The 15,066-nt window shown below is 43.5% G+C and overlaps 1 protein-coding gene across 1 annotated transcript in view; it reads right to left on the bottom strand.

Annotated features, from left to right (window-relative positions):
• LOC126199011 (protein unc-93 homolog A-like) overlaps positions 1-15,066 on the bottom strand; it is a 315,006-nt gene that overhangs the window by 36,325 nt on the left and 263,615 nt on the right. The gene's annotated exons all lie outside the window — the stretch shown is intronic.

The following is a 15,066-nucleotide window of genomic DNA, read 5'->3' as shown; positions in this document are numbered from 1 at the left end:
GCCTCTGAGACGGCGGCGTTGGGTTGAAACACAAGTATCAGTGTGCAGTACAGTTGCAGAGAGTCAAGATGGGTCTGGACAATGTGAGCAGGACTTTACTAGTAAAGCTACACTACTGGCCATTAAAATTGCTACACCACGAAGATGACGTGCTACAGACGCGACATTTAACCGACAGGAAGAAGATGCTGTCATATGCAAATGATTAGCTTTTCAGAGCATTCACACAAGGTTGGCGCCGGTGCCAACACCTACATCGTGCTGGCATGACGAAAATTTCCAACCGATTTCTCATACACAAACAGCAGTTGACCGACGTTGCCTGGTGAAACGTTGTTGTGATGTCTCGTGTAAGGAGGAGAAATGCGTACCATCACGTTTCCGACTTTGATAAAGGTCGGATTGCAGCCTATCGCGATTGCGGTTTATCGTATCGCGACATTGCTGCTCGCGTTGGTCGAGATCCAATGACTGTTAGCAAAATATGGAATCGGTGGGTTCAGGAGGGTAATACGAAACGCCGTGCTGGATCCCAACGGCCTCGTATCACTAACAGTCGAGATGACAGGCATCTTATTCGCATGGCTGTAACTGATTGTGCAGCCACGTCTCGATCTCTGAGTCAACAGATGGGGACGTTTTCAAGACAACAACCATCTGCACGAACAGTTCGACGACGTTTGCACCAGCATGGACTATCAGCGCGGAGACCATGGCTGCGGTTACCCTTGACGCTGCATCACAGACAGGAGCGCCTGCGATGGTGTACTCAAAGACGAACCTGGGTGCACGAATGGCAAAACGTCATTTTTTCGGATGAATCCAGGTTCTGTTTACAGCATCGTGAAGGTCGCATCCGTGTTTGGCGACATCCCGGAGAACGCACATTGGAAGCGTGTATTCGTCATCGCCATACTGGCGTATCACCCGGCGTGATGGAATGGGGTGCCATTGGTTACACGTCTTGTTCGCATTGACGGCGCTTTGAACAGTGGACGTTACATTTCAGATGTGTTACGACCCGTGGCTCTACCCTTCATTCGATCCCTGCGAAACCCTACATTTCAGCAGGATAATGCACTACCGCATGTTGCAGGTCCTGTACGGGCCTTTCTGGATACAGAAAATGTTCGACTGCTGCCCTGGCCAGCACATTCTCCAGATCTCTCACCAATTGAAAACGTCTGGTCAATGGTGGCCGAGCAACTGGCTCGTCACAATACGCCAGTCACTACTCTTGATGAACTGTAGTATCGTGCTGAAGCTGCATGAGCAGCTGTAGCTGTACACGCCATCCAAGCTCTGTTTGACTCAATGCCCAGTTCTAGTATAATATATTTGTCCAATGAATACCCGTTTTGCCGGCCGCGGTGGTCTCGCGGTTAAGTCGCTCAGTCCGGAACCGCGCGACTGCTACGGTCGCAGGTTCGAATCCTGCCTTGGGCATGGATGTGTGTGATGTCCTTAGGTTAGTTAGTTTTAAGGAGTTCTAAGTTCTAGGGGACTGATGACCACAGATGTTAAGTCCAATGGTTCAATGGTTCAATGGCTCTGAGCACTATGGGACTCAACTGCTGAGGTCATTAGTCCCCTAGAACTTAGAACTAGTTAAACCTAACTAACCTAAGGACATCACAAACATCCATGCCCGAGGCAGGATTCGAACCTGCGACCGTAGCGGTCTCGCGGTTCCAGACTGCAGCGCCTTTAACCGCACGGCCACTTCGGCCGGCAAGTCCAATGGTGCTCAGAGCCATTTGAACCATTTGAATACCCGTTTATCATATGCTTTCTTCTTGGTGTAGCAATTTTAATGGCCAGTAGTGTATTTTATCAAAACAACTGGAACCGTGCCGGTACTGTTCGCAAGTATCAACGCATTAAAGGAATATGGAGAGATCTGTTTTCCGTTCTGGGGTTGAAAGTGATTCGGACGTTCGAATTAACAGATGATTTGTCAGTTGCTGCTGGGAGATGCCGACGATCAGATGCGCTCAAATTATTGAAGAAGTTACTTTTGCCACGGCTGAGAATGCTGGACCCGATGTGCTATCTTCAAGCAGTGCACGAGCTGCATGACGACAACTGAACATTCCGCGGTTCACCGTTCGGAAAGTGCTGCAAACAATTGTGAAATAGTTTCTCTTGTGCGGTTCAGGCTGTCGTTGACGCAGATGATTGTCTCATTCAGCAACTTTTGTAACGTGTAACGCAAATATTAACAAATCCTATCATCTCATATGGAAATTAAAATGTGTTTCTTTCAATAAATTCGTTACTTCTCTTCTGCATGTCCTTACATGGGGCTTTCTCAAGTAGCGAAAGCTTAATTACAACCACACTGCGCATAGAGTCGAGATGGTGATAACTCAGCACTGAAGGCTTTCTTGCCTTCTCAGTAACAAGTGCAATTCAGTCACAACTTTGCGAAACGATTTTCATCGAGAGTACTACACTGAACTTCCTATCGCTCTAAACATTCGATGATTCTTTAAGCTGTTTACAAGCAGTGGTTGTTTCTGCAAGGGGAAACGTACAGTTCGCCCCTGCGAGCTCGATCAAGCCGTAGAACTACGAGAGTCTTTTGCATATCAATGTCATTCCAGCCCTTCAACGGCTTAGATGTATGGATAGGGTCATTTTTATGCAAGATGGCGCTCCTCCACATATTACAGACAATACGAGCCGTGTACCTCCTTCCTGGTGAAATGAGGAAGTGATCGGCTGTCCGGCCCCCTCCGTATAATAGGCGCTGCTCAGTCATGGTTGTTTTTATCTTTGGGTGGCTTTAGTGACATCTTTGAATAGTCAAAGAGACTGTAATACAATATCTACAGTCAACGTCTATCTTCAGGAGTTCTGAGAACCAGGGTGATGCAAAACTTGTTTTGGTGTGTGTATATTTGTACCCTTTCTTCCTAAGAGATGTTCTTTACATTTAACAGCAATTGGTCGTCCTGTCTGTTCTATGTAATAGGCTGGACATGTATCACAGCTAATTTTATAGTCACTTGAGTTTTGTAAGGAGGAATCACTGATTTCAAATTATGAATACGATTGTTCTTCAAATTATTTGTTAGTAGAAAATCCTACTTTACAATCGTATTTCTTTTGGAGGAGCCGCTGATTCCTGTGCGTTGTGGATGTAAGATTTGGTCAGAAATGAAAGTGACAGAACTGGGAGCTCCAGATGGCCAAGCGTTTAGAAAAAAACACCATTTTTGGCGCTGGTCGGGCGAGGCCTAAGCCTTTGTGTTAGCGTAGACTTTCGACAGTGGTTGGCGCAGCGGAAGGAGTTCAGAATGGTAATCCGAGGCTCATGGGGTCACGTCCATATGCAGAGGCATTTTTTATTTCCAGTTTTGACGTTGTTTACACTGAAAATAAACTGAAATAATCACTGTTTGGACGATGTGGCCTATTCTACACCTTATTTTAGATCTATATGACGATGCTGTGGTGATTATATTTACATGTTTTGACGATGCCATTATGGCCTTATCACTTTAGAACATGGTGTAAAAAAGATCTGAGGATGGTTATTACGGACTGAAACCGGTCATCGTCTAAAGCAGGGGTCTCCAAACCACGGCCCGCGGGCCGAAACCGGCCCGCGAGGGCCAGCAAACCGGCCCGCGTTAGCTGGCCGGACATCCCCCGTATCCGGCCCGTCAGATATTTGAGGTGGTACCTATACTGCCAACAATTGAGTTTCGAGGCCTATCGCGACCAATACACCGCGACATTGGCTCTGCTCCTCGCTACAAGACTACATAACTAAACTTATTGTTGCGCCGCTTGAAATAACAACGCGTTGACATACTCTACCTCTGTTACGTCTTGCAGTAATACTTTTGCTAACAATGATTTTGAGATTTCGTTAACTTTGCAGGACGCTTTCGTGAAGAATGTGCAGTGACATACTTTTTTGTCGGTGAAATTCGGCAGAATAAAATACGCCAGAACTTCGGTCAGGTAGTACACCAATCAAAATTATGTAACTAAATAAAAATCGTAGTTCGCCGGCCGCGGTGGTCTAGCGGTTCTGGCGCTGCAGTCCGGAACCGCGGGACTGCTACGGTCGCAGGTTCGAATCCTGCCTCGGGCATGGATGTGTGTGATGTCCTTAGGTTAGTTAGGTTTAAGTAGTTCTAAGTTCTAGGGGACTTATGACCTAAGATGTTGAGTCCCATAGTGCTCAGAGCCATTTGAACCATTTTTGAAAAATCGTAGTTCGTTTCAGTGCTAGCTATTACCACAACCTTAGATTTTTGCGATTTCATCTTTCCTTTAGCCTTACATTACGGTGATCATGGAGTGCTAGGGTGCTTTAATCCCACTAGGTAGATCTTGGCCCTTATGACTTCGTGGAGGAGTCAATGCGGCCCGCGGACTAAAAAGTTTGGAGACCCCTGGTCTAAAGAATTGATATTGAGATCAAAGACTGGAATAAAAAACATTTGACAGTATTGGATCACTGTTTGTATGCGCGACTATGTCGCAGTTGGTGCAACTGAAATAAAGGTCTGTATTTTGCATTTATTAATATTTTCATAAAAAGCCACGAAAAGGAAAGACAAGGTAAAATTTGGGATTGCAAATAAATTTTCAAGCGTCCGTGAGGACACTGCAAATAACTTTCCAAGAAGAGGTTGTAAATAGAGCGTGCACGCTTTCGTATTTTTTTCTTTCATTTTGACCTTCCACTGCACGCGAGCGATAGATTCCCGATGCAGGAAATGTCGGCCTATCGGCCGTTGGTGACAACACTGGCTACGGCTACGGAGCTCATGCGCTTGCTACTAGCTCTCGACCTCTTTTCATGCCTTTTATGAAAATATTAATAAATTCAATATATTAAGCATTATTACGGTTTATTTGGACTGTAAGTAACGTAAAAATTTAAAATCCCGCATATTGAGTTGACCACACGATCCACGGACTACCGTTCTGTACTCTTACCGCTGCGCCGACCGCTTACTGGAAACTGTGCTAACATAAATGGCTCACGTCGTGAGCGACCCGCGCTAAAAGTGTATTTCCTCGATTGAAAGCTCATACCAACACATGAATTTCGTTGTCTTTAATTTTTCTTCTATTTAATGTAATCTCAGACGTAGTACAACCATATAATACACTACTGGCCATTAAAATTGCTACACCAAGAAGAAATGCATATGATAAACGAGTATTCATTGGACAAATATATTATACTAGAACTGACATGTGATTACATTTTCACGCAATTTGGGTGCATACATCCTGAGAAATCAGTACCCAGAACAACCACCTCTGGCCGTAATAACGGCCTTGATACGCCTGAGCATTGAGTCAAACAGAGCTTGGATGGCAAGTACAGGTACAGCTGCCCATGTAGCTTCAACAATATACCACAGTTCATCGAGAGTAGTGACTGCCGTATTGTGACGAGGCAGTTGATCGGCCACCATTGACCAGACGTTTTCAATTGGTGAGAGATCTGGAGAATGTGCTGGCCAGGGCAGCAGTCGAACATTTTCTGTATCCAAAAAGGCCCGTACAGGACCTGCAACATGCGGTCGTGCATTATCCCGCTGAAATGTAGGGTTTCGCAGGGATCGAACGAAGGGTAGAGCCACGGGTCGTAACACATCTGAAATGTAACGTCCACTGTTCAAAGCGCCGTCAATGCGAACAAGACGTGTAACCAATGGCACCCCATTCCATCACGCCGGGTGATACGCCAGTATGGCGATGACGAATACACGCTTCCAATGTGCGTTCACCGCGATGTCGCCAAACACGGATGCGACCATCATGATGCTGTAAACAGAACCTGGATTCATCCGAAAAAATGACGTTTTGCCATTCGTGCACCCAGGTTCGTCGTTGAGTACACCATCGCAGGCGCTCCTGTCTGTGATGCAGCATCAAGGGTAACCGCAGCCATGGTCTCCGAGCTGATAGTCCATGCTGGTGCAAACGTCGTCGAACTGTTCGTGCAGATGGTTGTTGTCTTGAAAACGTCCCCATCTGTTGACTCAGAGATCGAGACGTGGCTGCACAATCCGTTACAGCCATGCGAATAAGATGCCTGTCATCTCGACTGTTAGTGATACGAGGCCGTTGGGATCCAGCACGGCGTTTCGTATTACCCTCCTGAACCCACCGATTCCATATTTTGCTAACAGTCATTGGATCTCGACCAACGCGAGCTGCAATGTCGCGATACGATAAACCGCAATCGCGATAGGCTGCAATCCGACCTTTATCAAAGTCGGAAACGTGATGGTACGCATTTCTCCTCCTTACACGAGGCATCACAACAACGTTTCACCAGGCAACGTCGGTCAACTGCTGTTTGTGTACGAGAAATCGGTTGGAAACTTTCGTCAGGTCAGCACGATGTAGGTGTTGGCACCGGCGCCAACCTTGTGTGAATGCTCTGAAAAGCTAATCATTTGCATATGACAGCATCTTCTTCCTGTCGGTTAAATGTCGCGTCTGTAGCACGTCATCTTCGTGGTGTAGCAATTTTAATGGCCAGTAGTGTATATCGAGTATAACAAAGTATAACCTCAAGAGTCTGTTGTACCCACTAGAGTCTGTTGCCCCTAATAATCAGTTCTATTTGCTATTACATTTCGTGCATTATACAGGGTGATTCAAAAAGAATACCACAACTTTAAAAATGTGTATTTAATGAAAGAAACATAATGTAACCTTCTGTTATACACCATTACAAAGAGTATTTAAAAAGGTTTTTTTTTCACTCAAAAACAAGTTCAGAGATGTTCAATATGGCCCCATCCAGACACACGAGCAATATCAACCCGATACTCCAACTCGTTCCACACTCTCTGTAGCATATCAGGCGTAACAGTTTGGATAGCTGCTGTTATTTCTCGTTTCAAATCATCAATGGTGGCTGGGAGAGGTGGCCGAAACACCATATCCTTAACATACCCACATAAGAAAAAATCGCAGGGGGTAAGATCAGGGCTTCTTGGAGGCCAGTGATGAAGTGCTCTGTCACGGGCTGCCTGGCAGCCGATCCATCGCCTCGGGTAGTTGACGTTCAGGTAGTTACGGACAGATAGGACTCTCCATACAGTTGATTGTGGAATTTGCAGCTCTCTGCTAGCTCTGCGAGTCGATTTTCGTGGGCTGCGAACAAATGCTTGCTGGATGCGTGCTACATTTTCATCACTCGTTCTCGGCCGTCCAGAACTTTTCCCTTTGCACAAACACCCATTCTCTGTAAACTGTTTATACCAACGTTTAATACACCACCTATCAGGAGGTTTAACACCATACCTCGTTCGAAATGCACGCTGAACAACTGTCGTCGAATCACTTCTGCCGTACTCAATAACACAAAAAGCTTTCTGTTGAGCGGTCGCCATCTTAGCATCAACTGACGCTGACGCCTAGTCAACAGCGCCTCAAGCGAACAAATGTACAACTAAATGAAACTTTATAGCTCCCTTAATTCGCCGACAGATAGTGCTTAGCTCTGCCTTTTGTCGTTGCAGAGTTTTAAATTCCTAAAGTTGTGGTATTCTTTTTGAATCACCCTGTATACACTGGTGTCCAAAATTAAAGCAACAAACGGAAATTTTGCAAGGTTGCGTTTATTTTGCGACAAAAAAGTATAAACAGGTTATAGTAAAGTAGAAACAATGTAAAGAAATGAAGCGTAAACAACTGCAACATTCATAACGGTAGACAAAAACGTTTTTCGTTTTTTCCAATTTAATGGATTTGCACACACATGCCGACAACTAGTTAATGTGATCAGTATGGGGTGTGACCACCTCTGGCAGTAGTACGGGCCTGACAACGACGGTGCAAATCGGGAGAGCGAGTAAGCCACGCCATGCGTGCACTATCTTCCGTTTACAAGAAAATATCAACCACCTGTGCTCTATGAGTTACATTATCATCTATCAGTACGAAGTCTGGGCCCACAGCTCTTTGCAACAACCGCAAATGAGGTCCCAATGTCTCGTCACGATGCCTGACAGCAGTTAGATCTTGCCGATTCACCCATACAACGTCACGAAGAGGGGTTCGAGTAGTAAATATAATCCTGCCCACATTTTTAGGGATCCTCCCCGATATCGGTCTCTTTCTATAAGGTTGGGTTTCGAAATCGTGTTCCACGTTCCCTCCAGATGCGAATCCATCGAGAATCACTCTCAAGACTAAATCGGGACATCTGTGAAAACATTGGCCCACTGTTCGAGCGTCCAGGTGTCACGTTGATGAGTCCACTCTAGTCGTTCCCTTCTGCGAAGACGCGTCAGAGGTAGACATGCAGCAGGTCTCTGACAATTAAGGCCACTCTGCTGAAGCCTTCTGCACGCCGCTTTCCTCTGTATAACACATTCAACACATTCCGTGGATGCTGCGAGGTCAGATGCCAGTTGCCGTGCAATACTAGGGCGGCTCTGTCGTGCCCTTACAGTCAAATAACGGCCCTCTCTTCTGAAGTCACAAGTGGTAGGCCCTGCCGTGGTCTTCGGGATACAGTTTCGGTCTCTATAAATTGTCTCCACATCCGAGAAACAACAGAACGATTCAAATTAAGCCATCAGGCCAAATCAGTTTGCCACTGTCCTGCTTACTTTCTTCCTATGGCCCTCCACCGCAGGAAGTCTGCTAGTTATCTTCTGTACCATACTGCACCGCCTGTGACTGTGAACACAGCGATTATGGATGTGGGCCATCTGGCAAACACTACCTCGTTTCATAGGTGCCATGACGTCATCGTTGACGTGGTTGTCCGTTGACCGGAATGCCATCTTCCATGCAGAACACGATCGTACGGACATCTGGCTGACAGTTTGTATGATCATATCGTGAATTAGACATAGGACGGGGAAATAGCGCTTTATTGATTTGCTTTTGGACACTAGTGTATTTCTTTGGTTTTACTATATTTACATGTTTTATCTATGTTTTAAATACATTTATGTAATGCTATAATTTTACATACTTTTAAATTACATTTTATTTTGCACATAAAAACGCAACAGCTTATACCCGCTGTAAAGCTTTTATCTATATATTCTATATTTTAGATTACACAATTTGTATGTTCCTATATCCCAGTTCATTAGTATACAATAAATGTGATCTGCTTATCATGTTACATTTCAATGTCTCCATATTAGGGATAAGTTTCAATATTTTAGCATTTATGACTTATATTGTTAGATGAGATATGTAATTTTACATTTTCTTGTATTACATTATCATTTTAATCATGTCTGTCCCTAACTATACCGCAGTTATTTATTCTGGTTAATTCATACCTGGCTGTGCATTCCATATTCTTTGATGTTCCTCCTAATGCTACCTGTTCACTCGCCTCTCCCCCTTCCTCTCTTCTATGGCTACACATACCTTTAATAAATTGTTGTATATATGTCACTTAGTATGTTATATGGAACATATGACTTGTAGTTTTTCTTGGTCTGTATAAAGCAAGTTTAGTCTCTCCCCAAACTATGTAATTTGAGTTTTATGCCTTTAGCAATTGTATAATACAACTGAAGTAATTGATACACTATGCCTCAGTCACATGGCATTTGTTACATATTTGTTGATACTCTTACGTTACCTCCTTTTTCTTTCTCCCCCTCCCCCACTTTCCTCGCCCACACTTCCATTGGCCGGTGCTACTTTTACATCCTGAATAGTTGTTCTTATCCCATAGTTCTGCCTCCTGTAATTATTACTTCTCTTTAAATCTGGTCATTGGCGCTTTTGCCCCCCCCCCTCCCGCTCTCCGCCCTTCATCCTCCCTCCACCCACCACCCCCAGTCTCTAAGTTCCATTAGACTGATATCTTTTCCATCTCTTATCTGACATCTTCCCCATTCATTTCATTTCTGATCGCATGTCATCCCTCCCTCCATCTCCCACTCTCCCCTTCTGATAGGCGTGTTTTTAACCACTGATGACTTTTCCACCACCGCCTTAACATCAATCCAACCAGCTTTAATCCCAACTGCATTCCACCCCACCCCACCAATACCCCCCCCCCTCTCCATATTTATCAGATCATTATATCAAATGTGTATTTAATATCTGTATATTTATATACTTCATGTATTGTATCTCTTCTACACCGTATTGGTTACAACACTTAATATTATATTGGCAAACTTTCGTAATTTTCTGTACCATGCATATGTGTGTCACATAGACCCACTTTATAAGATTCGACGGATAGTCGTGTTCTGTAACGGTTATAATTGTTCTACTATGCGCTGATGTGCGGGTGTTTCCAATTTAATCTGGTATATGATGTAGTGTACTCTTTTCGGCATTATGTTATATTTTCGTGTTATAATCATATTGTTTACACCTCGTATTCAGAGGTAACACTGTTCTTCCAAAGCTGTACACAGATGTATTCACAGATAACACAGCTCTTCCAAAGATTTGACATCACAGCAGCTGAGTGCTCTACCTACCATCTTCGAAGGATGGCATGGGTCTGATGGTGGTCACCTATGTTCTTGTAGCATACGTAGTGCGATCAAGACTGAACTTTAAAAAGAATTTTTTTATGATTTTATGTACCTCTGATCTTACTGCAATCATGGATTATGCGACATAGACTACCCTGTTCATCTTTGACCACCAGTCAACCAATAACTTCCGTAGTATAACACAGTATATTTTCAGACCATTTTCAGAGTACTTTTAACTACTGTACTGATATTAATTCTGCGTCTCAATTGTTTTATGGCTGGAAAACGTATTTGCTACCTGTCTGCCACATATTTTGCTGCTTTTGTACTTATCTACACGCTGAGACACCCAGTTCAAAGTCTAATTGTACCCGACATGTAAGTAGTATTACTTTCGATAATGTGGAAACCGACATTGGAATGGCATACTGATGTTAAATTTTGGTGCTACTCAGTATTTACGTATTTGTACAGAAAAACGTTTTCAGAGTTGCAGTTGACAATTGCTTAAGGCCGAAACCCTAATAGTAATAAAAAATAAAAAGTTGTACAATCAAATGGCGGAAACATCGTTCAAATGCTATTTTTTAAACCCTTCGCCATCCGGAGTTCTCATTTCTGTCACTGTTATATCTGGCCAAACCCTGTATATACCATAAATTTGAACAAAATCAGTTGTTTTTTTGACTGGGGGAGGGGACCAAACAGCGAGGTCATCGGTCCCATCGGATTAGGAAGGGATGGGGAAGGAAATCGGCCGTGCTCTTTCAAACGAACCACCCCGGTATTTACTTGAAGCGATTTAGGGAAATCATGGAAAAACTAAATCAGGATGGTCGGAGGCGGGTTTGAGCTGTCGTCCTCCGGATTGCGAGTCCAGTATGCTAACCAGTAGCCCGCAGCTCGTGGTCGTGCGGTAGCGTTCTCGCTTCCCACGCCCGGGTTCCCGGGTTCGATTCCCGGCGGGATCAGGGATTTTCTCTGCCTCGTGATGGCTGGGTGTTGTGTGATGTCCTTAGGTTAGTTAGGTTTAAGTAGTTCTAAGTTCTAGGGGACTGATGACCATAGATGTTAAGTCCCATAGTGCTCAGAGCCATTTGAACCTTTTTTTTTTGCTAACCAGTGCATCACCTCGCTCAGTCGGACAAAATCGGCGACGACGAGTAGGCACCGAGTCACACGGTCGATTGCAGCAGCTGGCGTGGCAAGGGGCCTCGTTGGAGTGCAGACAGTACAACAGTGTTGTTGTTGTTGTTGTTGTGGTCTTCAGTCCTGAGACTGGTTTGATGCAGCTCTCCATGCTATTCTATCCTGTGCAAGCTTCTTCATCTCCCAGTACCTACTGCAACCTACATCCTTCTGGATCTGCTTAGTGTATTCCTCTCTTGGTCTCCCTCTACGACTTTTACCCTCCACGCTGCCCTCCATTACTAAATTTGTGATTCCTTGATGCCTCAGAACATGCCCTACCAACTGATCCCTTTTTCTAGTCAAGTTGTGCCACAAACTTCTCTTCTCCCCAATACTATTCAAATCCTCCTCATTAGTTATATGATCTACCCATCTAATCTTCAGCATTCTTCTGTAGCACCACATTTCGAAAGCTTCTAGTCTCTTCTTGTCCAAACTAGTTATCGTCCATGTTTCACTTCCATACATGGCTACACTCCATACAAATACTTTCAGAAACGACTTCCTGGCACTTAAATCTAAACTCGATGTTAACAAATTTCTCTTCTTCAGAAACGCTTTCCTTGCCATTGCCAGTCTACATTTTATATCCTACTTCGACCATCATCCATTATTTTGTTCCCGAAGTAGCAAAACTCCTTTACTACTTTAAGTGTCTCATTTCCTAATCTAATTCCCTCAGCATCACCCTACTTCATTCGACAACATTCCATTATCCTCGTTTTGCTTTTGTTGAAGTTCATTTTATATCCTCCTTTCAAGATACTATCCATTCCGTTCAACTTCTCTTCCAAGTCCTTTGCTGTCTCTGACAGAATTACAATGTCATCGGCGAACCTCTAAGTTTTTATTTCTTCTCCATGGATTGTAATACCTATTCCGAATTTTTCTTTTGTTTCCTTCACTGCTTGCTCAATATACAGATTTAATAACTTCGGGGAGAGGCTACAACCCTGTCTCACTCCCTCCCAACCACTGCTTCCCTTTCGTGTGCCTCGACTCTTATAACTGCCATCTGGTTTATGTACAAATAGTAAATAGCCTTTTGCTCCCTGTATTTTACCCCAGCCACCTTCAGAATTTGAAAGAGTGTATTCCAATGAACATAGTCAAAAGCTTTCTCGAAGTCTACAAAGACTATCATTTTCAGCATCTGATCAAGACTATTAAAACTGGCTAGAGTCTAGGCAGAGTGCGTCCAGTTCCGAGTCCGCAGCACATCACGAAGACGACGAACAATAAGTCGTCGAAATGTTGAGCAGAAACATGGATTTGTTTTTTAGATGGACTCTCACAAATATATATTCTGAGTATGTTGTGTGTTGTTTTTTACGGAATCAGTATGTACGTTGAAGTATGCGTTAGAGCGAGGAACCTTTAGTTGCAGCGTTTGCTGAAAATTCTAGGCTTACGTCTCACGAGGCACTCCTTTGCCGCCTGGGAGGCGGGCAACCAAGTAGACGCTGTAGCGCGTCAGGTTGCCTTCATACTCTGGCTACGTAGCGCTGGTGCAATGGTGAATTATAGCGCATTGAAGAGGTTCACACTACTTCTTATCGCCGCCAACTATACAGTACACGTGCCCATCGTAAACTTAAAAACTCACAATGGTGCCAGCCTGACATACCACAACAGACCATTTCAGTTCTTCTATGTATCGTTAAGTCAGCTACAGAAAACACAATCGCTCCGTATCGGCGTTATATTACTTTAAAGAATATGACATCGTTTACCTGTAGTGGTCTTTAAAATCATGCACTTTAAAACGATGCAACAGGCACCTAGATCTAGAATACATTTAGAGGAGAGGCTCAATCACAAATATTATGTTACAGATGCTTTTGTACTACCAAAGGACACCTTTGACCTCGAACGCTTGGATCGCACAAAACAAAACTTACATTAACACTCGATTACGGAACCAAGTATAGTATGTGTCATTTCTATTTAAAGCTTCGCATTTGTATGCTAGCGCCATCAGACGGTGGCATGTTGTGGCTGCACCAACACGTGCTAGAGTTGTATGAACAGTACAGCTGCACTACGAATGTGTCTCTTGGAGTGTTGGCATGCACCCTACTTGCAAACTGTGTACAGTGATATCATGAAGAGAATTAATTCTACGAATGTGATCCAAATATTAGGGACAAAGTTACGACATGCGAAATATGGGGTCGAGGATAGGAAGTTCACGGATATATTATACATAACGCATTAATTAGGGAATATAATGAGGATGACACAGAAATACATGACGTTAAACTGGACAGAAATACTGGTTTCGAAGGACAGGAAGAACCTAAAACGGAAGGTGGCTGTTGAAGCAATACACGGTGTTCATCCCCAGAGCAACGGGAACAGTCCAGTCAAAGTGAATATGAATTATCTCCATCCAAACAGTCGAAGTCCAGTGTATTAGAAGATATTGATGACAGTGTACTAGGGAATATTTATGAAGCCTATTACAATCGTGGCTTCAATTCTTGTAATAAAGTAATGAGGCATTAAAAGTAAATCAAATTGTACATTAATTTCAAATTATGTGTCTAGCAAAAGATGAGCAGGAGGTCGTTTCAAAGCAAACAGACTGTGGAAATTACAAAATGTAGAAGAGAATGAAATATCGCAACTTCATAGAGCAAGATAATATGGATCTACAGTTCACTATTGTCACCTGTGAATGTGGGCACCAGAAGCGTCTAAAATGGTTGGCCTGGACTATTTCAGAGCTTCGATTTCTTTCATTGACAATCTTAAGGCTGAATATGGCATTTTATCCAGAGATATTACTATATTTGTCAAATGTAAGGGCATAGAAGACGATAATAGTATACGTCACAAAGAATACACGAGGGTTTATGGAGAAAGTGAACATGCTTATGGCAGAGCAGGGTGTTGAGAAAGTCAATTCCAGTATGAAGTGTCATCCTCACAGAGGGGAGAGAAAACTACAGCTAGCATGTTGCAGTCTATACATAGCTCTACCCCAGCTACTCAGTTTATGTGACTTTATCAATGGCAGACAGACTAGCAAACAAGTTGTAGCTAGCTCTGTTTTCAAGAAGCACAAGGCACTTTCGGCCAAAATAGTTCAAAGGAACTTGAAACAACTGCCCACGAAACATTCGTGCCGAGGCAAACAAGAGTGGCAAAATGACTAAAGAACACATGCGACGTTTCCTAACTTCAGTACTTGGTAAACACGTAACAAGTGAAAATAGCTTATTGCTGTGTGATTGTACCCTTCTAAATGCAAGTTTTCCAAACAAAAATGTTATACTGAAGATATTGCCACAGAAAACAACAAAATGTTGTCACAGCGTTGATGTTTACCTCTCTCGGATATTTACTCTCTATATCAGAAGAACTGCTAATTTTGTGAGACTACAATCTACCAAACGACAAGTGA

The sequence above is a fragment of the Schistocerca nitens genome, chromosome 1, assembly GCF_023898315.1.
Source record: "Schistocerca nitens isolate TAMUIC-IGC-003100 chromosome 1, iqSchNite1.1, whole genome shotgun sequence".
In the NCBI taxonomy this organism is placed as follows: Eukaryota; Metazoa; Arthropoda; class Insecta; order Orthoptera; family Acrididae; genus Schistocerca; species Schistocerca nitens.
Note: the sequence above shows the minus strand (reverse complement) of the source record. Positions and strands in the feature narration are given on the sequence as shown.